The following is a 25917-nucleotide window of genomic DNA, read 5'->3' on the forward strand; positions in this document are numbered from 1 at the left end:
CAGAAATGGAACATTAGTTCTTGGAACTGTCAAACATGTATTTTTCAAAGACTTCATCCTTAGAAAAGAAGTCACCAAAACTCAGCTGAGTAATGTTAATGGATAACTCACTTTTCCTCGTGAAACTGCAAAGACCAGCCATGAACCACATATCTGAGTTTCTTCTTTCTTTAATCTGTAGTCAATTTTAGTTCTCTAGAATCCTGTAATATTTCTTATCATTAGAAACCTCCACACTGCCTGATGGATTCAGAAAAAATTCCTTTTGAGTAAAAGGAAAGTATACTGACTATTGATTTGAAAAGAAATATTTTGGTGACACAGAGGAAGTGCTTCTGGATTGTTTTGAAAGTTTAACTTTGACATCGGAATCCAGAAATGCAGTATTTCCTAAATATGAACCAAAGAGACATTATAATTTTGTTAATGAATTTTGTGGCTGAGGCTGCAATCTATTTTTTGATATCCATTTTCTCTGCCTCTCTTTGTAATAGAACCCTTAAATATTAGCAAGCCACATGACTATCAGAATGAAGATCACATTCTCTAGTCTTCGCAGGTAGGTATAATCTCACTAAATTTGTCTAATGGAACTTGACTAGAAATTTGTGCACACCTTCTAGATGTTATCTCTAAGGGATTGGAGAACCCTCTACTTCTCTTGGTCCCTCTTACCTCAGGCTGAAATGAGGCTAGAATGGTAAATTATTTTAGGAAATTTAGGTTGTAGAAGAGGTAGAAATGTTCACCAAATAGTCCATATATCTGTAATATGTCCCAGGTCCATGTGTTTATGTAAGCCAAATGACTACTGTTCAACAAACTGTGAATAGAAGTGACCTGAATCACTTCCCAGTCGAACAGAGAAAAGGTCAGATGTAAATCTGAGCTCCTCTCTTCCTCTGCCACAGGAACCAGGGAAACTTCAGATTCCATTCAATGGGTGCATAAGGTGGCATCACCCCATGTTCCGGAGTGATTTTGTAAAGTAAAGCCCTTTGATAATGATATGAAAATAAATTTTTCTTACATTAAGCATCTGGGACATGAGAGTTAGTTTGTGAATGTTAAAATAGCTTATCCCAATCAATGGGAGGATAATAACAACATGTATGGATAGGAGAATCCAAAAGTTGAAACTCCAGCACCATGGTGTCTCTTAAGAATTATGTTAGAGAGAAATAAATGTCTTTCTTATTTAAGTTCCTGTTGAGGATCTTATATATGTGAATTTCCGCACCCCAAGAATCATGTACCAAATTTCAGTTTAAATTATTTCATGTTCATATTTTCTAAAATAAGAATTATAATTTGCATAATGAAATACACTAAAATAGTATTTGTTAGTATGTTAAAACCTATTTTTAAAATCTCTTTTGGATAATAGATGTGAAAATATTCTTTTCCATAATTACTCAACTTTTAAAATAAATATAAATAATGTGTAAGTTTTTTGAACTTGGACTTTGTCTCTCATACATTAATAAGCATGTATTGAACTTTTACTGTTGTCCAGATATTATATTATGCAACTTTTGCACTTACTTTATTACTTGCTCTTCACTGCTCTGAGAGGTAGGCACTCTAATTATGATCCCAATTTTACGTGTGAAGAAAGGCGATATAGAGAGGAAAGTAACTTTCTGTAAAAGACAGGCAATAAATAGCTACGGCAAGATACAGAACAAGTTCATTTTTATTTTAAACCCATTCGTTGTCTGCAAGAGTATGTTTGCATTCATGGTAAGTTTAATGAACACAAGGTTAAAAAAAATTCATTGCTTCTGTTGTTCATTTTCTATCCATGTTGTCTTCCTCTCTCTTTTCTGCTTTTTGTACCTTCCTGCTCCCTTATTTGATTCTTTCTTGTCTTTTCATTTTTTCCTTCTTTTAAGAATGAAATGCCCACTGTATTAAGGATTAGAAGTCTGTAGGATTGCTGTGTTGCCTTTCCCTCTAGGACAAAAGATGTGTATAAAAATCACATACTCTCTCTACTTGCATGAAGATCTTCCATTACTCCTGTAGCCATAATTTCATATCTGGGAAATTACTTTTTGGAAACAGCAAATTCATTCTGGAGAATTGTGGTGCAGACAGGTCTGAGATCAGGATCAATTTCCTTTTTATTGCTCCTTTCTTTTTGTTCAGTGCAGATGCCTGGACTGGTCTCTGTCGTGTTCCTGCATTGCAAGCAGCTTGATAGTCAGCTCCTTGGTGTGCTTTGAAAAGTTTGTGCCTCAGCTGGGGCCTCATTTTGGGGTAGGCCCACAGGTGGGCATGAACCCTATGTTATTATAAGAAAACCTCAATACTAGCATTGCACACTTCTAATATAATCTAATTTTGATATGTTAACACAATGAAACGAGTGATAAGTGCTGGAGTTTCAGAAAAAATGCATAATATTGAAAAAAGTGTTTCAAGATTGAAAAATTAAAACAATACACATAATGAAGTTTTGATAGAGATAACTATACCCTATTCTGTAGTAACAGAAAAGAGAAATATAGAACTGAATTTAGACATATAGAAGAAAGGATTCTTGAATCTTAAATAAAGAATAATAGTTAACCAGCCAGGCAGATCATCATACTAATTTGAGATTGAGGTGTTTAAAGTTGCTGATATTCAATCATTTTTCACCTATGAAAAATGACAATTTCACTTGATTTAACCTAACATGTTTTGCAATGATGTAAGAATTTCTCAATGATTGATTTAATTATCATAATAATCATAGGAGTTAAGTATTACAGTTTTATAAAAGTAAATAAGTATAGAAAAGTTAAACGTACTCTACAAAGTGAAGAAAAAAAAAAAAAAAAAAGAGCTGAAAAGGCAGGATTCATAGCAGGCCATCTGGCTCCAGAATGCTTTCTCTTAGTAACATCACTGATTTGCAGTCCAGACATAAAGGACATTCCTTTCCTCTTTAAAAGTCAATAACTATGTTCACATATACACCCAATTCTTACAAATTTCCAGTATTCATCTAGTTTAAAGTCCTCTTCTCTCTATAGACACAGGTGTTTAAATTAAGCTGCCCATGTACAAACAGAGATTCATGTCTTGATGACCTCTGATTTATAACTTGAACAAAGTGATATTGTGAGGACATTTAAAACTTCTAAACTACAAAGCAAAATTGCATTAAATTTTTTGAGTGTTTTCCCCCAGATTAAATATATCTGTTTTGAAGACTTAAAAATGTTTCTAAACACCACTAAATATTTATTTTGATATGTGTGGGTATAGAATCACAATCATAACATTAATAAAAATTTTTAAAAAATATACCATATTATTTATAGAACAAAACTGAAGTGCTGATAAAACATTTATAAAGCAAAAATAAAAATAAATGGATTTTATTAACTACATTAAAGCTTACGGCACTTTGATGATGAGCAATAAATTTATTACATGACCAGTGGATTCGTTAAATAATTTAAAATCAAATCATTTTTAACACATGATATGAATGCCAGGTTTGAGTATAATTAAATAAATTTTAATTTTTAATGGTAACATAGATCTATATTTACTCAAAATCAAGAAAAACATTTTGGCCAAATATTTTGCACAGTTGTGAAGACTATCAAGGTTTAGTTAGATTTTTTTCAGTTTCTCATATATGCAAAGTGTTCCAATATAAAGGAAAAAAACAAAAATCCTCTTATTAGTCAAGAGATTTTTCTCCTTGTTCAACTTTGTAAGTAATAAATATATGTAGTTTTACAAATTCATCAAAATTGCTAACATTTCATAAACAAGAAGAAAATTTGCTAGTTTTGGTATTTTAGTTATCTACATTTTTATAAGCCTAAACAGTTTTAAGAAAGAAAATACAGTAAAGGATACTCGGCCACTGAAGTGTAATTGAGTATGCAAGCAGGACAAAAGCTACAATATGTCTTTAGATTTCTTACTCTATAAATATGCAGCAGTTTTTTGCAGATAGTAGTATTTGGATAGAAGTGGAGAGATGGAAGGGCAATAATAAGAGGATTTTAATTGTTACATTATTATATTCATTAATATCAATTTGCTAAGGACAATGGTTAGTTTTTTGAATAAAACAATATGATTTAAGATACCTTACTAGACACCCCTTCATTTCTTCATCAACCCACATAACATGTACATGACATCTGCATAATTATTGACCTTAATCCCTTTTTGATGTTGGCCTTCCACTGATCCAAGCTTGATCAAGGCTTCTTATTCCCATTTCACCTTCTTAAAAGATGAGGCCAAGGCCCAGTTTGGAAAACATTCAGTTGGAACAGATTGCCAACATTCTGCTTCTGTCCCATTAAATTTCATTCTTGCAACAAATACCTCCAGGTAAAAAAATGAAAGTGTGTTTTCCTAGGCCGGAGCATCTTCCCTTTCCATTTTTCTTCCTGCTCCAGAATTAGTTTTTCAAAAGGTTCCTTCCAGAAGTGTGAGGAAAAAGGAAATCCTATGCTAGAGTGGGTGGAGTTATATGCCCCTCAATCTCTGGAACTCCTCAGTAAATAACCTCTTTTGAGTGATCACCATGAATGTGAAACTTTGTGACTTGTCACCTGAAAATGGGTCCAATAAAATGGATTGGGTTCCTAAAGTTTATCCTTCAGCCTTGCTGAAGCCCAGTCAACAACTGTGCTATACATTGCTCATTCAACACATCTATACATAGAGCCAGGAACTGGATGTGGGTACTCGCTGAATACTGCTATCAGTGTGACCATGTACTCAAACAAATCCACACCTTTGTTTAGGGTAAGTGACCAGGTCACCGCTTGTACTGCTGGTACCTGTCTCTTACAAAAATAAAGATAAAATCTCAGTAAATGTTCCCTGAGTTTCAGGAAAAACTGAAAATTGTTCTCTACAGATGCTTGTAGCACAATGTTTTATCTTTTATAACTCCTTCAAATTACTCCTTTATTTTTAATGTGCACTTAAGAGTATCAAATATGTGATATTTGGAATAATGAAGAGGCTATTCTAGCAAAAAGAAGAAAAGAGAAATCTGTGACATTTTTGTCTACAACAATGTCAACATTGCCTTTGGTAATGTTTAGATCATAGGAGTTTGAGAAAACCTGGATCAGGTACAGGAAATTGAATTATAAATAGGAAACTATTGAAGGAGATCTTTAGATAGGATGCTTGGGTGTTAAAAAGCTATTATTCTTTCCTCTCTTGCTTACATGTGGTTGCACTTATTACTCTCCTTTGAATCTGTTCAAGAGAGCATGAAACCCCAAGTTTCCTCACTGAGAATCTGGACCTCTGCCTCAGGTCTGCCTGTACAATGAGAGAGCTCTGTCCTCTCACCAAAGAGGGTATGTGTGAAGCAAAGTACATCAGAGTGAGGACTGCTAAGTTTTGTATTGTAAGTCCAGCATTTGTTTCTAGCCTCTTCCACTTAATAAATTGTAGGACCTTGGATAATCCATGTTCATTTTCTTGATTCTTAAAGTTTCTCCTCTATGTAGAACAGGGATAAAATAACTACTCTTGAACTTACTTAATTTTGTTGAAAATTTTATAAGGAGGTGTTTTAACTTGTTTCATGTTGCTGTATCCAATTTCCACAGACTGGGTAATTTATAAAGGGAAGAAATTTTTTTCTCATAGTTCTGGAGGCTGGGAAGTCTAATGTCAAGGTGCCAGCCCCTGGTGAGGGCTTTCTTGCTGCATTATGTCATGGCAAGATGGGGCAATGTATATGCTTGGGTATTTCTTCCTCTCCTGAAGCTACTAACCCTATTATGGGGACAACACCTTCATGACTTTATCTAACTCTGTCTCTCAAAGGCTCTACCTTCAAGTATCAACATATGAATTTGAGTTTTAAATTTCCAACACATGAACTTTGGAGGACACGTTTAAACCATATCAGATAGTCAACATGAAAGTTATCTGAAGAAAACACAAACTTCATTTCAATAAATACCGGCTTCAATAATCTAAGTGTGTGTGTGGGAATATAAGTAAAATATTTGGAATTGAAAATTAGGTAGCTCCTACTGCTTATTAACTTTGTAATACTTAGCAATTTTCATAATCTTTTCAAAACTCACGCTCTTCTTTAGGAAGGTTTGATTAATACCTCATGAGTTTTGTGATGTTTCCATAAAATAATGAATACAGTATGCATGGTATGAAGTTTGGCATTTACATAAGCCCTCAGTAAGTAGCAGCTAGAACTTTTATCCTTCTAGAGAAATGTGTATATATTCTAGTTTGATAGAACTGTTTTTAATATCCCTAAAGTCCTATATATTTAAAAATTATATCAAAGTGAAACCAGAAATCCTTCTGTGTATTGGAGCGTATCTTAACCTCTTTCATGTTGCCATAACAGAATTCCACTTACTGGATATTTTATAATGAACAGAAATTTATTTAGCTTATGGTTGTGGGAGCCGGTGAGTCCAAGACCAAGTAGCCAGCACCTGGGTAGTACTGTGGTGGTGGTACTATGTTGGAAAGCATCACATGGTGGAGAGACTATGTGCATGAGAGGGAGACGATAGAACTTGGTTTTCACCCTCACTTAATAAACTCAGTTTCATGATGACGACCAGGTATCACTGTTTGAAGGCCCTACCTCTCCAAACTTTTTCTTTAGGGACTAAGTTTCCAACACATGAACTGAGGAAGTCACATTCAAACAGTAGTGTTCTGTTTATAGACTTTCTCATACGTAAAGCACATTCACCCCAATCCAAATAGACCCTGAAGTCTAAACTTGTTCCAGCATCAACTCAGTCCAAAGTCTTATCTAACTCATATGCTAGTGAGACTCAAGGCACTCAATTCTGAGGCAATTTCTCTTCAGCTCTGAGCTTGTGAAATCAAAACAAGTTATTTACTTCCATGATATAATGATGTGACCAATCTGGGATAGACCTGTCCATTCTGAAAGTGGAAAAAAGTCAAAAAAAAAAAAAGGATTACTTCTTCCAAGTAAGTACAAAACACAACATTAAAACTTAAAGTTCCAGACAAATTTTCACTGAATGTACCACTTTCTAGACATAGTAGGGCTGTTGAGTCTGCATGGTTTCAGACATCCCTGCCCCTATGTCTTTTCTGGGCGTAATCTACACATCAGTTTTCACAGGCTGGAATTTCATGTTTACAGTTCCACCAAACTGGCATTGCACAGAGGCATCTCTACAGTTCTGGAACTCTCAGGTGGTCTCATATCCATAGCTGCACCACCATTTTCCCTAGTGGAGACTCTCTGTGGTAGCCCCATCCCTGAAGCAATTTCTCAATGGGCCCCCAGGCTGTCTAATACATCCTTTGAAATTTGGATTAAGGCCATTCGGGACCTACATTTCATGGATTCTGTGCATCTGCAGAGTCAGCACTGTGCAGTCACAACCAAAGCTTACCGCTTGTACCCTTAGGTATGGTAGCAGAAGTGGTATTCAGACTTGCTGGATCCATAGCAGCGGCTGCCAAGAAGCACTGTTCCAGAATGTGGGGAGCAGAGATTTGAGGCAGTGCAGGGCAGCGGATGCTATGGTGCTGAGGGTACCTGTCTGTTCTCAAAACCTTGTTCTCAAAGTCCTGACTTGCCATGAAGATCTCTGAAGTGCGTTTGGGTCATTCTCCCATTGTCTTATGAATAGCACCTCGCACCCGTGCACCATCAACAGTGATCCTTCCAGAAGATGTTCCCTGCTCTGTGCCTGTGGCTTAGTTTCCTAAAGAATCTTTAACTTTTACGTGGAAAGGCTGTGAATTTCTTAAATCTTCCTGTTCTGCTTTTTGTTTAATTATAAATTCCATCTTTAATCATTTTTCTCTTCTCTCATTTTACTGTAAGAGGCCAAAAGAAGTCATGCAGCTACTTCAACACTTGCTGCTTAATATTTCTTGTGACAGATATCCAGTTTTCATTCTTAAGTTTTACCTTCTACAAAATTCTAGGACACAGACACAATTCTGCTAAGGTCTTTGCAACTATATAACAAAGAAGACGGTTACTTCAGTTCCCAATACTTTCTGCTGATTTAATTCTGAGACCTCTTTGAAATAGCTTTTACTGTCCATATTTCTTTCAACATTCTGATCATGACTACTGAAGTCGACTCTAAGATGTTCCAAGTTTTTCCTACATTTCTTGTATTTTTCTGAACCCTCATTAAACACTTCATTCATGGCAGCCAAGGGATTCTTTGCTCCACCAAATTTGTCCAGCCTCTGCCAATTATTCAATTCCAAAGTTGCTTCCACATTTCAGGTACTTGTTATAGCAATTTGTCCTTCTATAATAGAATACCACAGATCGGGTTACTTATAATTAACAGAAATTTATGTTGATCATGCCTCTGGAGACTGAAAACCCAGACTGAGGGAAAATAGCATTCAATAAGGATTTTCCTGCTGCATCATGACATGGCAAAAGGTGGTAGGGAAAGAGAGCACATGGAGAGAACAAGGGGGGCCCAAACTCACTTTTAAAACCAACCATTCCAGTGATAATAAACATATTCCCATAATAACCTCATTATTCCATTCACAAGGTCAGAGCCCAATGACCCAATCACCTGTTAATGGTGCTGCTTCTCAATGTTGCTCCTTCGGAATTAAATTTTCCAACACATGAACTTTGGGGGACACATTCACACAGTAGCAGCAAGCTAGGGCACCTTCAGGACACACAATCCTATAATCAAGCCAACGACGCATAAAATTATTTCTGTCGTTTGATACTATTTGTCACACTGCCACATTCTCTGTCAAGTAGAGGTGATGGAACATGCTGGACTATGTGTTTATAATCTATCTCATCATTGCATGTTTGTCCCATTTGCATGGTGTTAGGCAAAGGACAATTTGATCACAAATGCTTTTCTGTTCTTAGCAATAAGAGATTAGTTGGCCCTCTCATTTCCTAGCACTTCTTTGACCTTGGAGAACACTGTTGCCATGCAACCACATTTTTTTGGTCTAAGCATCTGGAATCACAGAGTTGATGGGCTATAAATCTATAAATCAAGTTTTCCTTAATGGATAAAAGCTAATTATTGCCACTCTAAATGACAGTGTTAATAAAAATGCAAATATAGACATTCACCACAACAAACATGGTCAACCCATTTTAACATGCATCTAGTTCAACTTAAGGGAGTCATTCCATAATTAGTTTATGTTCTTTATTTCTAGTCAGCTGAATTAAGAAAATTATACTTTATTCTGAATTTTTCTTCTTTTGTGGGGAGAGGTACCAGGGATTGAATTCAAGGTCACTGAACCACTGAGCCACATCTCCAGCCCTATTTGGTATTTTATTTAGAGACAGGTTCTCACTGAATTGCTTAGTGCCTAGATGTTGCTGGGCTGGCTTTGAACTTGTGATCCTCCTGCCTCAGCCTTCCGAGCCGCTGTGATTATAGGTGTGCACCACTATGCCTGGCTTATTCTGGATTTTTCTTCAGATAATGAAATGCTTTTCATTTACTAAAAAAAAGCTTGCTACTTTTAGGGAGAATGTGTGTTGTCATCATTTTTATTATTGGCTTTGTCAATAAAATGAATTCATTAAAATGTTTATATTTCAACAAAATCATAAAAGTGTTCAATTAATTAATCATTAATTTATGTTCATATACTTCCATGTCAAGTAGGTCTACCCAAGTCTTTAAAAAAAGAAAAATCACTAAGGAGAAAAAAAATGAACTAGCAATTTAAGAAGACAAGAATCATTTTTTAAAATGAGAGTCAAAAGGAGAAAAGCTTTGGACAACAAATTATCATTTTTTAATTTTTTAATAACTTATTTACTTATTTATTTTTATGTGGTGCTGAGAATCAAACCCAGCTTGTCACACATGCTAGATAAGTGCTCTACCACTGAGCCACAACCCCAGCCCCAAATTGTTATTTTTATTATAAGGAACTCATAGATGTACAAATAGAAATAGAGATAGACATGTATACATATGTACTCATGTATGTGAATGTGTAAACACACACACACACACACTCACAGGTTGTCCAAAAGAAACTATTCATGTAGAATCCCTCATTTGCTTTTTAACATTCTGAGAACAATCCTTCTTGCCAATTCAGTCCAGGTGAGAATTTCCTCTTTGGTGTTCCACTAAGCCCTAGACGCCCCTTCTGTTCTTGTACTTGAAAGCACTGGTTACATGATTGTCTTACCCATGAGCAAAGAGACCATTTTCATTTTGTTCTGTTATTTCCTCCAATTTCTACCTACCAACTGCAGCTGTTTGTCATTCAAAGGATACTTGTTCAGTGGTTGAATGGAAAAACAAATTGAGATACAGTTTTAATTATAAATATCTCTCCTTTAAACAGAAAGACATTTAAATAATTCACAAAAACATTTTCCCTCTCTTCTATTCTTTCTTATAATGCTCTTTCTTTTATTTAACCAAAGGCATTCAACGCTTCAAGGGCAACAAGAATTGTCCTAGTAGCAAATCACAGGGGAAGATAATGTTTACTTACAGGATCAGATATTAATTTACAGAAATAATAGTGTGTGTGCATATGTATATAAAGCAAGAGAATAACTTTGATAGGCATATTTTCTGTAGACAGGATTTTCAAATTTCAAAGGCATTCTTAGTCAGGCCCCCTAAAAATTATTTAAGCCTAAATGAGGAGAGGACTCAGGATGAGACAAAAGTGACTTCTCACCCACTGACAGAAAAAAGGCAGAGCATTTAGAAAACTTTGAGAGAAAGAAGACAAAGAAGACAAATGTAGACAGGAAAGGGCAAGGAATGCAATGGGAGTCCTTGCTTCTTCCCTGTATCCCATCTTTGGAGTTGAATTTCAAGAAGAGTGGTAGAAAGAATATAGACAATTTAGGAGTGGGAGGGAGTCAAAAGCAGAAATGAGTTTTAAATCATTTTTAAGTTGATGATGTTTGAATTCAGGACGTGTAGACCACTTCCCGTTGCCGTTGGCGCTGTGGAGGAGAAAGGGCTGCATTCTGCATCCTACGGAGAGGCAGATCTCTGTCAACCTCAATCCACTACCCCTCAGGTCTTTGTGGCATGCAAGGAATAGCGTTTCCTCTGCTGTTATTGAAGAACAAACCAGAAAAACAAGTTGGAGAGCCAGTTCGCTGCAGAATGGATGTGATGAAGGGCAGTCAGTACCATAAAGATGGCAGCCAGACCAGGAATAGGATAGAGGACACAACGGTGTCTCCACAATTGTTGGTGTGATTGTTTTCCTGGCATAAGGGCCAATGACATGTAAAAACACAACCTCTTCTGAAGTTCCAGCAAAGGAAAACTAGCAGCAAAGATCAGCACCAGTGAATGTGCACAATGACCACCTAGGAGAAGATACCTTTTTGAGGACAGAAGACCAATTGTCACAAGGCCGGCATGAGAACCATTTGGCCTATCCCTTCTGCCATCAGGTCACCTAAGAGCTTACCTACATCCAAGAATCTTTGTAGGAAAGGGAATGAAAGAAAGGTCATCAGTTGAGAGGAAATAAATATCCCTGTTGGGTGTTAATTATGATTTGACTGAACATTTGCTCTGAAGAATTTGTCTAATAAAGAAATAGACCATCTACAGTAAGAATAGGCTAGGTCTGGGGATGTAGCTCAGTAGTAGAGTCCTTGATAGGCCCTTGGTTTGATTCTCAGAAGCACCACAAAAACAAAAACAAAAATGGAAACAAAATAAGAAGAGACTAAGTTTGATTTTCTTGACACATTTAAATGTTAGCCATACATTCCCCCCACCTCTGAAAGGGATGTGGGCTTTAAAATAAGAAAATTGGAGCTGTTTTGTAACCCCTAAAATTTGACATGTATCTTCTCTCTAATCTTTAGTATAATACTATATAAAATACATTATCCTCATTTTATAGCCAAGAAAAATAACTTACTAAAGATACTGAGTAGTAGTCATAATTCAAACAAGGATTTCTTTCTCTAAAAGTAACCTCTTTCAATGTCATAATGCATTAGTACACTCCTAAAGCAATGAAACTGGTGAAGATTTCTCATATAGTTTGTGCTTTTAAAGAACCTTTCTTTGAACCTTAAAAACTTTTCTTATTTAATATATTAATACATATTATTGTTTTATAACACTGAATTATTTTTAGACAGTTGTAGCACTATATGCATATCTCAAATAAAATTTGCATCTGCCTATATTATAACTAAGTATGATGTTTTTATTCTTCAGTTAGTGGACTTTTTGAACTAGGTGTACTTTCTGCCTTAAGGCATGCACAATCATTCTTTGGAGAGCTCTTGTATCCTACAGGGTTTGCTGTGATCCATCTAGATATAGTCTTCAATCAAAGAACTTTCACTGTTAGTATTCTTAGTTGCAAACTATAGAAAACAAATCAAATGAATTTTAAAAAGGGAAGGAGGTGAACTTATTGAAAGTATTTCAAATCTTTGAAGAACTAATGAAAAGCTTTAAGCATGAGTCACTGAAAGCAAGGAGAATCTGAATTCTAATTCAGAGGTGTGCATGTAGATTGATACAGCTCAGGAGTAAAATCCTAGCCAACTCTGAGGAGTATAGCCAGCTCCATACCTCTACATCCACTGTGGAAATACTCTTGATCTGTATGTTATTTCATGTCTATATTAATTTTGCCAGGTCTGCTCTACCAAAATACCATGACTGAATGACTTGAACAACAGGTATTTATTTTCTCACAATTCTAGGAGCTGGAAGTTCAAGATCCAGGTGTCAGCAAGTTTAGTTTCTTCTGAGCCTTTTCTCTTTGTTGCTTACAGATAGAAACTTTCAGTATATACCCTGACTTAGTCTTTCTTCTCTGTTCAGGAACCTTTTCTATTTTTTAGTGTGTTCAAATTTTCTCTCTTATAGTGATAGCAGTTAGATTGGATAAGATCCTGACCTAACCACCTCATTTTAATTTAATGACCCCTTCCAAGGCTGCATTTCTAAATATAGTCACATACTGAGATACTAGGTGTTAAAGGTTCAGTACATGAATTAGCAGGATACTTTCAACTAGAAACATGGTCATAAAATCCAAAAGAAACTGTGGCATATATATACAATGGAATATTACTCCGCCATGAAGAATGATAAAATTATGGCATTTGCAGGCAAATGAATGAAATTAGAGGATATCATGCTAAGTGAGATAAGCCAATCTCAAAAAACTAAAGGACGAATGATCTCGCTGATAAGTGGATGAGGACATATAAGGGGGGGTAGGAGGGGTTAGGGTTAGGTTTAGGGTTAGGGATAAGGAGGGTGGTAAGAATGGAGGAAGGAAGGACTGTATAGAGGGAAAAGAGGGGTTGGAGGGGTGGGGGGGGAAGGGAAAAAATAACAGAATGAATCAAACAACATTGCCCTATGTAAATTTATGATTTTTAATTAAAATAAATTTTAAAAAGATGAAAAAAATTTAAAATATATACATGCAAAAAGATAAAATTGGAACTTATATCCCCCAAGTGTTGACTTTCGTTGGAAATTTCCAGGAAACAGATTGTGAGGAAGAAATTTGCATGCAGGTGGTTTACTGGGGAATGTGTTCGGGAACAGCACCTGTAAGAAAAGCAGAATGGGGCAGAGGGAGAGGGTGAATTGCACGGTAATTGCTACAGAGGTTTCAACTGGTCTCATGAGATGCTCTAACACGGGGATGTTTTGTATTGTCTCATTTGAGGAACTGCAACTTTGTATTTCCAAAAATGACCAGACATTGGATTTGGGCTCTCCCCAAGGAAAGGATATAACCTTAGGTGAGGTAGTTTCCTTTACAGAAGACAATTCTGAAGAAGAATTCAACTGAGCCATCAACAGCAAACATTCCTGGCAGCTTCCCTACATCTTGGGATGTAGGGAGCATACCATAGCATCTACTTAGAAACATCAATAGTGATAATCTTTGAATTTAGGGATTAAGGGTATTTTTCTTTTTTTCCCCAAATTTGATACAACAAACATAGAATTGTCCTAAGAATTGAGTTGATTCATATGAAGCACTTAGAACAATTCATGGAATTTATTATGTACGCACTACATTAATCTATAATTATTTTGTATTTAAAAAAATTTTTTGATGATACCAGGGACAGAACCCAGGGCTTTATGCATGCTAGGCAAGTATTATACCACTGAGCTATATCCCCAGTCCTACTTTGTATTTAGACTTATAAATACAAAATAATCATAGGTACATTTATTGAGTACTTAATATATGTATACTCACACATAGATGATTTATAAAGAAAACATATGTAGATACTGTCAAGAAGAATGAGAGTTTTAAGATAGAATTCAAAATAATACACAGACTTTACTGTTATCATTTTGACTGATTTTGTTTTATCTGATCTGCTAAATTCTTTGTTATAACATTGTTTTTTTCCAGCACTACAGAATGTTTTATAATGAAGGGAATTTTTATATCTGTATTGTTCAATATTAAACATCTATACCCACATTTACCTTGACTCAGAAAGATTAGTGATATGTAAAACACCTGGTGCATAGTAAATGCTAAAGCAGTGACAGTTTTATTACTATCAGTATTACGTTCAGAAAATAAATTGGGAAAAAAGAAGCAAGTCTAAATAACATAAAATTTCAGTGGTAATTAACTGTCATAATTATTAAATTGTAAAATCATTTGTGACATATGTTACCTTTGTAAAATGACCACAAATAAAATTTGGCCCATTATTTTTCAAACAAACAAACAAACAAAAAAAATCCAAATTCTGAGGTCAGATGTTATGTACAGATTAAAAAAAAAAAAACCTTATATTTTGCCAAATTCTCAAGTGCTTTGTACAATCAGGTCAGTGTATATGTAAATTAAAATAAACTATTATAACCAATTGTATATTATTTTCTGGTTTTTCCAAATAAGTATAAAAAATGATTTCTTTATGCATTGCTGTGTAACAAAGTGCCTCAAAAAACAGTGGGTAATTAATGATGTACTATCTCTTATCCTTTAGCTGATTGGGTGCACCTAGGCTCACTAGTTTTCAATGCTGGTTCACAAGTGGTTTTAAACCCCAGGCTGGTGCTGGAGTCATTTGAAGATTTAACTGGACTACTTGTCTAGATGGTTTCTTCATCATATGCCTGGAACCCAAGCAGGACTGGATGGAATAGCTGGAAATTGGCTGGCACCTTTTTCTTTCCATATTGCCTCTTCATATGACTAGCTTTGGCTTCCTCACAACATGGCAGTTGAGGAGAGCCAATCTTCTTAGAAGGTCACTATCTTTGCCCTCTAAACTTTCCAAGACACTAAGAAAGAAACTGCCAGACTTCTTGTGAGCTTGTCTTAGAATTCACTTTCACCATATACTGTTTGCTAGATAGAGCTAGCTTACATTTATTTTAGGAGGGACTGCACAGCAGTGCGAAAAACAACATCATGACTCATTGGGAGGCCATATGGATTCTACTTACAATGCATATTTGGTATTTGGATTGACAACAGGGATTGCAATATTTAATAGATGGAGATGAGGAGAAATTTGCTATTGACTATTCCTTGAAAAATGTATTAGTAAGCACAAAATTCACATTGAAACAAACAGGTTTTACCTAGTTGTTAAAGTAAAGCTTGGCTAGAAAAGTTTCTTAAATTTTCTTTCTATAATGATAATCCCAATGTTATTTATAATCATTTGTGTTCTGGGTACAGAACTACAGTTCTTCTTTGTAGGCATTTTATGTAAGAAGAAATCAACAGGTGCCAGGATGTTACTAATTAAATCTCTTCCCTTCAATGTAAAGTAACGATCAATATCACATATTGCTTTTAGGAAACCTACGTATGCAAGTGATTATTAGATGTTTAAGATTTTTTGAATGAATTATGTCATCATATTTTGACTGTAGCTTTATGAAATTGATATTTGTGTCCAGTACCAGAGCTTGAAACCAGTAGCACTCTACCAATGAGCTACATCAGTTCTGTGTGTGTGTGTGTGTGTGTGTGTGTGTGTGTGTGTATATATATATATATATATATATATTTTTTTTTTTTTTTTTTTTTTTAATTTTGAGACAGACTCTCTCTCTCTGAGCTGCCTAGTTTGGCCTTTGACCTGCTATCCTCCATCAGTCTTTCAGGTTGCTGGGATCACAGGTGTATATCCAGCACACACTTTGAAGTAACTATTATGTTTCTTCTACTGGTGAGGAGACAGGAGAAATTAAGAAACTTGTCTTGGTTAACATAGCCAGTCGATGTCAGAGCTGAGATTTAATTTTAATTTGATTAACTCAAAAATTTTTATAGCTGCCAAATCTGGGCATCTCTAGGATAAATCAAAAGGATGTTTTCTAATCACTCTACCATTTTGAAATTAGTCAAACTGGTAGTGAAATAGAAAGTCTGTTGGTGTAAGAGAACCTGATGACTATAACATACTATCACAATCCTTGCCAGTTATTATTCAAGGCAACAGTAGCCTTGCAGTGATTGTGATTTTACTGATACCTGGATACAGAACTGAAAATCCTCTGATGCAAGATAAATTCTACCTTATTTCATTTGAATTATAGACAGTAAAATATTTCAGTATAACAAGTGTCACGAGTATCACACTTTCTCTTATTGTTGGGCTTACAAACTTTTTGTTACTGAGATATTCCCAATCAGAATGCTTGGCTATGTGTTAACTTCAGTGTTTGATGATCATAGTGACAACTACTAAAGGCAAAGGTATTAAGTAGTTAACAGGCAAAGCTCTGTAATACTAAAAATGTACATACCTAGCAGACAACTTTAAGATTAATAAAAAAAAATCATAAAGAGTTTTTCAAGATGGCGGCCTAGAGGGTGGCTGCATTACGTGTTGCTCCAGAACTCAGGATTCAAGAGAGGAGATATTGAGACGCTTGGGACCAACTCAAAGTAGCCGGGTGACTCTCACCCCCTGGGGGGGCATCCCGGATGGGACGGGGGTCCCGGAACGCAGGAAACTTTGTGAAGTAGAACTGCCGGCGAGACGCCCCTCCCCCCGCTGGAGCGCCATAGAGGAGGCCGCTGGGCACAGCGCTGGGACTCGGAGCAGCCACTGGGGCTCCGGCGGCTGCCCGGGGGAGGAGTGGCGGGGAGAACTGTGTGGACTCAGGACACCGGGGCCTGCCCTGAGGAGGAGGAGAGGAGCGTGGCCACTTGGATTCGGAGAGACTGCGCCAGAGCTGCAGGCGGTTGCCAGAGGAGAAGCCGCGCGGCGAGCTGTTTGGAATCAGAACGACGCTTCTGAACCCCGGGGCCTGCCCTGAGGACGAGGAGGAAGAGGAGCGGCCGCTTGGATTCGGGTGACTATACGGGAACTACAGGCGGTTGCCAGAGAAGGGGCTGCGTGGCGAGCTGTTTGGACCCTGACCACTTCTGAACCCCGGGGCCTGCCCGGAGGAGTAGGAGAAGGAGAAGGAGCGCGGCGGGTCCTTTGGACTCGCAGTGACTGCATTAGCGCTCCAGGCGGCTGCTCAGAGGAGAAGGCGAGTGGTGAGTTGTTTGGTCTTAAAGTGACAGCTCCTGAACACAGGGGGGCTGCCTGGAGGAGAAGCGTGGTGGGACGCTTGGTCTTGAGGGACCACACCAGAGCTCCGGGCGGTTGCCCAGAGGACCCGTGCAGCGGGTCACGTCGATTCAGAGCCACTCAGAGGGACTGCTCCTGAACACCCGGGGGGTTATCTGGAGAAGGAGGAGGAACGGGCAGGGTCACTTCGACTCGGAGTGATTGATTGCCCCGGGCTACGGGTGGTTGGTGGGAGGAGGAGGCACGAAGTGAGTTTCTTGGACTCCTAGTGACCGCACCAGCATACTGGGCGGCTGTCTGGAGGAAGAGGCCTGTGGCGGGTCTCTGGGACTCAGAGCGATTGTTCGGGGCCACAGGTGGCTGCTCAGAGGAGGGGCCACGCAGCCAGGCGATTAGGTGCAGAACAGGGTCCCAGGATCTAGGAGGCTTCTGGGTGGAAGAGCCGCACAGAGACAGGCTTAGGGCGGAGCGAAGGTTCCAGGCCTATGGGCAAATTCTCTGAGGAGGGGCAGCCTAAGGAGATTCATCTGCGAAGGGTGAGGCTCCCAGGCCCAGGAGGTAGGGCCGGGCCCCTGGAAACTTTGCAGAGGAAGGCAGCCCAGCCCAGGCAGTAGCTGTAAATTGAGGGGAACCTCTAGGAGGAAACTGACCAGCGAGACCTCCCCACCGGGTGAGTCTTCCCTGCTGGGTGAGGTTTCCCACAAGGACGGTAAAACCAGAGGCTCAGGCCCAAACAGGCCTTGCCTCAGCCCACAGCCTAGGTCCCCTTTGGATGACCATTGGTCAACAAGTGGAGGCACCTCTGCCCACTAGCAGGGAATATACCCCACCTGAAGGCCACCACTCCTAGAGAGGCAGCTTCCTTGTGCAGCACCGCATTATCAACCTCCTCCAAGACTTCAGCCTACTGAAGGCTAAGAGGGGATATATATAGAAATCTTCAGGGTCATTGTAAATCAACAGAGGAAATCTGCAATATCTCAGCGGTCCACTGATATCTGAACAACATGAGAAAACAAGGAAAGAAAATGCTGCAAACAAATCTAGATGTTACATCAATAAAACCCAATGACAGCATGGCAGAAGAAATGACAGAAAAGGAGTTCAGAATGTACATAATTAAAATGATCAGAGAAGCAAACGAGGAGATGAAAGAGCAAATGCAAGCATTGAATGATGAGATGAAAGAGCAAATGCAAGCATTGATTGATCGCACCAATCGACAGTTAAAAGAGCAAATACAGGAAGCAAAAGATCATTTCAATAAAGAGTTAGAGATATTGAAAAAAAACCAAACAGAAATCCTTGACATGAAGGAAACAATAAACCAAATTAAGAACTCCATAGAAAGCATATCCAATAGGATAGAACACCTGGAAGACAGAACCTCAGACATTGAAGACAAAATATTTAACCTTGAAAACAAAGCTGAACAAACAGAGAAGATGGTAAGAAATCATGAACAGAATCTACAAGAACTATGGGATATCATGAAAAGGCCAAATTTAAGAATTATTGGGATTGAGGAAGGCCTAGAGAAACAAGCCAAAGGAATGAACAACCTATTCAATGAAATAATATCAGAAAATTTCCCAAATCTGAAGAATGAAATGGAAAATCAAGTTCAAGAGGCTTACAGGACTCCAAATACACAAAATTACAACAGACCCACACCAAGGCACATTATAATGAAAATACCTAACATACAAAATAAAGACAGAATTTTAAAGGCTGTGAGAGAAAAGAACCAAATTACATTCAGGGGGAAACCAATACGCATATCAGCAGATTTTTCAATCCAGACCCTAAAAGCTAGAAGGTCCTGGAACAACATTTTTCAAGCCCTGAAAGAAAATGGATGCCAACCAAGAATCTTATACCCAGCAAAACTTACCTTCAAATTTGACGATGAAATCAAATCCTTCCATGATAAACAAAAGCTAAAAGAATTTACAAAAAGAAAGCCAGCATTACAGAACATTCTCAACAAAATATTCCATGAGGAAGAGATTAAAAACAAAGAAGCAAATCAGCAAAGGGAGGAATTATCCTAAAGGAATTGTCAAATAAAGGAGGAAACAAGTTGTGTCAAACAAATAAATAAACAAAATTTTAAAAATGAACCAAATGACCGGGAAACCAAATCATTTCTCTATAATAACCCTGAACGTTAATGGCCTGAATTCATCAATCAAAAGACATAGACTGGCAGACTGGATTAAAAAGAAAGATCCAACAATATGTTGCCTGCAAGAGACTCACCTCATAGAAAAAGATACCCATAGATTAAAGGTGAAAGGATGGGGAAAAACATACCATGCACATGGACTCAGCAAAAAAGCTGGAGTATCCATCCTCATTTCCGATAATGTGGACTTCAAGCCAAAGTTAGTCAGAAGGGATAAAGAAGGTCATTTCATACTGCTTAAGGGAAGCATAAATCAGCAAGATATAACAATCATAAACATCTATGCCCCAAACAGTGGCTCATCTATGTATGTCAAACAAATCCTTCTCAATTTCAGAAACCAAATAGACCACAACACAATAATACTAGGTGATTTTAACACGCCGCTCTCACCACTGGACAGATCTTCCAGACAAAAATTGAGCAAAGAAACCATAGATCTCAACAACACAATCAATAATTTAGACTTAACGGACATTTATAGAATATTCCATCCAACCAAGAGTGAATACACTTTCTTCTCAGCAGCACATGGATCCTTCTCTAAAATAGACCATATATTATGCCACAAAGCTAATGTTAGCAAATACAAGAAGATAGAGACACAGGCATGTATTCTATCAGATCATAATGGATTGAAGTTAGAAATAAATGAAAGAGTAAAACACAGAAACTATTCCAACATCTGGAGATTAAACAATATGCTATTATATGATGAATGGATAACAGAAGATATTAGGAAGGAAATTAAAAATTCTTAGAGGTAAATGAGAACAAAGAAACATCATATCAAAACCTCTGGGACACTATGAAAGCAGTACTTAGAGGGAAATTTATTTCATGGAGCGCATTTAATAAAAGAAGTAAAACTCAACAAATAAACAACCTAACACTACAGCTCAAAGTCTTAGAAAAAGAAGAACAGAACAGCACCAAAAGTAGTAGAAGACAGGAAATTGTTAAACTCAGAGCTGAAATCAATGAAATTGAAACAAAAGAAACAATACAAAAAATTGACAAAATAAATAGTTGGTTCTTCAAAAAAATAAACAAAATTGATAAACCTTTAGCCACACTAACAAAGAGAAGACGAGAGAAAACCCAAATCACTAAAATTCGGAATGAACAAGGAAATATCACTACAGACAGGATGGAGATACAAAACATAATTAGAAGCTATTTTGAAAATCTATACTCCAACAAAATAGAAAATTTCGAAGACATCAACAGGTTTCTAGAGACATATGAAGTGCCTAAACTGAATGAGGAGGACATAAACAATTTAAATAGACCAATTTCAAGTACTGAAATAGAAGAAGTCATCAAAAGCCTACCAACAAAGAAAAGTCCGGGACCAGATGGGTTCTCAGCCGAGTTCTACAAAACCTTTAAGGAAGAGCTCATTCCAATACTTCTCAAAGTATTCCATAAAATAGAAGAGGAGGGAACCCTCCCAAACTCATTCTATGAAGCCAATATCACACTGATACCTAAACCAGACAGAGACTCATCAAGGAAAGAAAATTTCAGACCAATATCCTTAATGAACATCGACGCAAAAATTCTCAACAAAATTTTAGCAAATCGCATACAAAAACATATTAAAAAGATAGTGCACCATGATCAAGTGGGTTTCATCCCAGGGATGCAAGGTTGGTTCAACATCAGGAAATCAATAAACGTAATTCACCATATTAATAGACTTAAAGTCAAGAATCACATGATTATTTCAATAGATGCAGAAAAAGCATTTGATAAAATACAGCACCCCTTCATGCTCAAAACACTAGAAAAAATAGGGATAATGGGAACATTCCTTAATATTGTAAAGGCCATTTATGCTAAGCCCATGGCTAATATCATTCTAAATGGTGAAAAACTGAAAGCATTCCCCCTAAAAACTGGAACAAGGCAGGGATGCCCTCTTTCACCACTTCTATTCAACATCGTTCTTGAGACTCTGGCCAGAGCAATTAGACAAACCAAAGAAATTAAAGGGATACGAATTGGTAAAGAAGAACTCAAACTATCCCTGTTCGCTGATGACATGATTATATATTTAGAGGAACCTGGAAATTCCACCAGAAAACTCTTAGAACTCATAAGTGATTTCAGTAAAGTAGCAGGTTACAAGATCAATGCCCATAAATCCAACGCATTTTTATACATAAGTGATGAATCTTCAGAAAGAGAAATTAGGAAAACTACCCCATTCACAATAGCCTCGAAAAAAATAAAATACTTGGGAATCAATCTCACAAAAGAGGTGAAAGACCTCTACAATGAGAACTATACAACACTAAAGAAAGAAATTAAAGAACACCTTAGAAGATGGAAAGATCTTCCATGTTCTTGGATAGGAAGAATTAATATTGTCAAAATGGCCATACTACCTAAAGTGCTATACAGATTCAATGCAATTCCAATTAAAATCCCAATGACGTACCTTACAGAAATAGAGCAGGCAATTATGAAATTCATCTGGAAGAATAAGAAACCCAGAATAGCTAAAGCAATCCTTAGCAGGAAGAGTGAAACAGGGGGTATTGCAATACCAGATCTTCAACTCTACTACAAAGCAATAGTAACAAAAACGGCATGGTATTGGTACCAAAATAGAAAGGTAGATCAATGGTACAGAATAGAGGACACGGACACAAACCCAAATAAATACAATTTTCTCATACTAGACAAAGGGGCCAAAAATATGCAATGGAGAAAAGATAGCCTCTTCAACAAATGGTGCTGGGAGAATTGGAAATCCATATGCAACAGAATGAAACTAAACCCATATCTCTCACCATGCACGAAACTAAACTCAAAATGGATTAAAGACCTCGGAATCAGACCAGAGACCCTGCAGATTATAGAAGAAAAAGTAGGTCCAAATCTTCATCTTGTTGGTCTAGGACCAGACTTCCTTAACAGGACTCCCATAGCACAAGAAATAAAAGCTAGAATCAACCACTGGGATAGATTCAAACTAAAAAGCTTTCTCTCAGCAAAGGAAACTATCAGCAATGCGAAGAAAGAGCCTACAGAGTGGGAGAATATCTTTGCCAATCATACTTCAGATAGAGCACTAATCTCCAGAATCTATAAAGAACTCAAAAAACTCTACTCCAAGAATTCAAACAGTCCAGTCAACAAATGGGCTAAGGAAATGAATAGACACTTCACAGAAGAAGATCTACAAGCAATCAACAAACATATGGAAAAATGTTCAACATCTCTAGTAATAAGAGAAATGCAAATCAAAACCACCCTAAGGTTCCATCTCACCCCAATTAGAATGGCGATTATCAAGAATACGAGCAACAACAGGTGTTGGCGAGGATGTGGGGAGAAAGGTACACTCATACACTGCTGGTGGGGCTGCAAATTAGTGCAGCCGCTATGGAAAGCAGTGTGGAGATTCCTTAGAAAACTTGGAATGGAACCACCATTTGACCCAGCTATCCCACTCCTTGGCCTATACCCAAAGGACTTAAAATCTGCATACTACAGAAATACAGCCACATCAATGTTCATAGCTGCTCAATTCACAATAGCCAGACTGTGGAACCAACCTAGATGCCCTTCAATTGATGAGTGGATAAAGAAACTGTGGTATATATATACTATGGAATATTACTCAGCCATAAAGAATGATAAAATTATGACATTTGCAGGCAAATGGATGAAATTGGAGAATATCATGCTAAGTGAGATAAGCCAATCTCAAAAAGCCAAAGGACGAATGATATCGCTAATAAGTGGAGGTTGACACATAATGGGGGGGAGGGAAGGGTTAGAGTTAGGGTTAGGGAGAGGGGCAAGTATGGAGGAAGGAACTACTGTATAGAGGGTAAAGAGGGGTGGGAGGGGTGGGGGGAAGGGAAAAAAAATAACAGAATGAATCAAACAACATTGCTCTATGTAAATTTATGATTACACAAATGGTATGCCTTTACGCCATGTACAAACAGAGAAACAACATGTATCCCATTTGTTTACAATAAAAAAAAAATAATAAAAAATAAAAAAAAAATAAAAAAATAAAAAAAAAAAAAATTTTAAAAAAGCTGGGGATGTGGCTCAGAGTGTAAGCACCCTTGAGTTCAATCCCTGATCCAAAAAAAAAAAAAAAACCGATATGTGGAAGAAAAAGGCATTCTGCCTCTCTCCAAAAGATTAGATCAAAAAATCAGCATTTCAGATAAGCCAATCTCAAAAAACCAAAGGACGAATGATCTCATCTCGCTGATAAGTGGATGATGACACATAATGGGGGGTGGGAGGGGGCAAGAATGGAGGAAGAAGGGACTGTATAGAGGGAAAAGAGGGGTGGGAGGGGTGGGGGTAAGGAAAAAATAACAGAATGAATCAAAAACTATTACCCTATGTAAATGTATGATTACACAAATGGTATTCTCCTACTTCAAGTACAACCAGAGAAACAAGATGTATCCCATTTGTTTACAATAAAAATAAATTTTAAAAAATACAAAACAAAAATAAATAATTAATTTAAAAAATTAAAAAAAAAAATCATAAATGCAAATATAATTTAAAAACTTGAAAATATATTTCAAGTTTCTAAAATGTTAAGCACAAAATCCAAAGCTGAGTTTATATTGTCAATTTAATGTTTTATTTTTACAGAATGACAAAGATCAAATTTTTAAAAGAGAATCAATATTTAATTATATTCCTACATCTTTGAAAAATTCCATTTAAAGAGTGAATCTGTTAATATAAATGATATCTGAGAGTTTGAAAGATACTATTTGTAATGGGCTGCTAACTCAGGGAGTACATGGATTACTTAGTATGTTGTATTTAGTGAGAAATGTAATTAAAATCAAAATTTCCTTCTAACCCAGAAACCTCCACACAAAAGTAGAAGAGAAAAAAATTATTAATGAATAAAATTAAACCAGAATGTGAAGTGCAAGAGAACAAACAGAAGAAAATCTTACCTTTTACAGAGTCAAGCAAATACAACCCATTATATCCATGTTCTTAATATAATCAATAATCCTCAAGTACAGGAGTTGACAGAATCATTTGTCAGTTACAGTTCATTCTGGTACTTGAGTTTATCATCAATTGACTTTAATCAAAGGAAAAAATAAACTTCTCATTACTTTATGTCATTAGATAGTTCTGAAATTATGTATTAGCTGAAGTTAGGATCCAACTCTCCCACAGGAATTGGTAGAAAAGGGTACTATTTATTTGAAAGATGGCATTTCAAAGAGATAGTTTGTAGGTCCTTGGATGACATTCTTGGACTTAAAACTGGCAATACACTTAACTTTCAAAAAATACATGCATTCCAAAGAGAAGAAGAAATAGCTTACAATTGCAAGTTATATAAAGTAGATGATCAAAGTAAAGGAGATAGGGGTCTCCTTCTTTATTTTTTAAAGGAAATATTAAGTTCATTATTTTCAATTTAGGAAAGAAGACTAATACTAGGAATGTATGAAAATCACAAACACTAGAAGCTATCCATGGTGTTTAAAGAGCACATTTAGTATTTTAGACTGTGATTAGAATGTGCTAAAAGTTTCACGTTTAAAAGATATGAATAGAATATTCCTTGGCATTTATCCAAATGATCTCTTAAAAATTGATGATTTACATGTACATATTAATATGCATATGTGGTATTATTATTTAAATGTGCTTATTATTTCTAGTTTAATCCCCAACCTTTCAAGATACTGTTTGTTTTATCCAGTGTCTAAGTAAGTCCCTTGTGAAAACGATTCTCTCTCAAGTCATGTTTTATTCATAACTTCCTTCCTTTTAGAGGATTTGTGTAATTGCAAATGATTAATTGAGATATATTGGCTAATTCTCATGCTTAGTATAGAAAAAAGACATTATTTCCTTATTTTTTAAACCACGTTGCTTGATTTTTCATTATGTTTTCAATTATCTCATGGGAACCAACATTATGAGGAGGGTTTTTAAAAGTAAATATTATAATGACTTTATGAGAATTTTTCCTCTCATTATAATGAACAAAGCACAATAAATAAAGATGTTCTAAACTCTGGGCATTTGACTAGGATCCTTCCAATGTACTCAAACCAATATGTTTATTTTTCTTGCAAAGAATATGATTCAAATAATTACTTTAGTAAACAATTAAGCATTTAGACATGTTAAATTCTGGAGAGATGTGACAGTGACTGAA

Source organism: Sciurus vulgaris, assembly GCF_902686455.1.
Source record: "Sciurus vulgaris genome assembly, chromosome: 9".
In the NCBI taxonomy this organism is placed as follows: domain Eukaryota; kingdom Metazoa; phylum Chordata; class Mammalia; order Rodentia; family Sciuridae; genus Sciurus; species Sciurus vulgaris.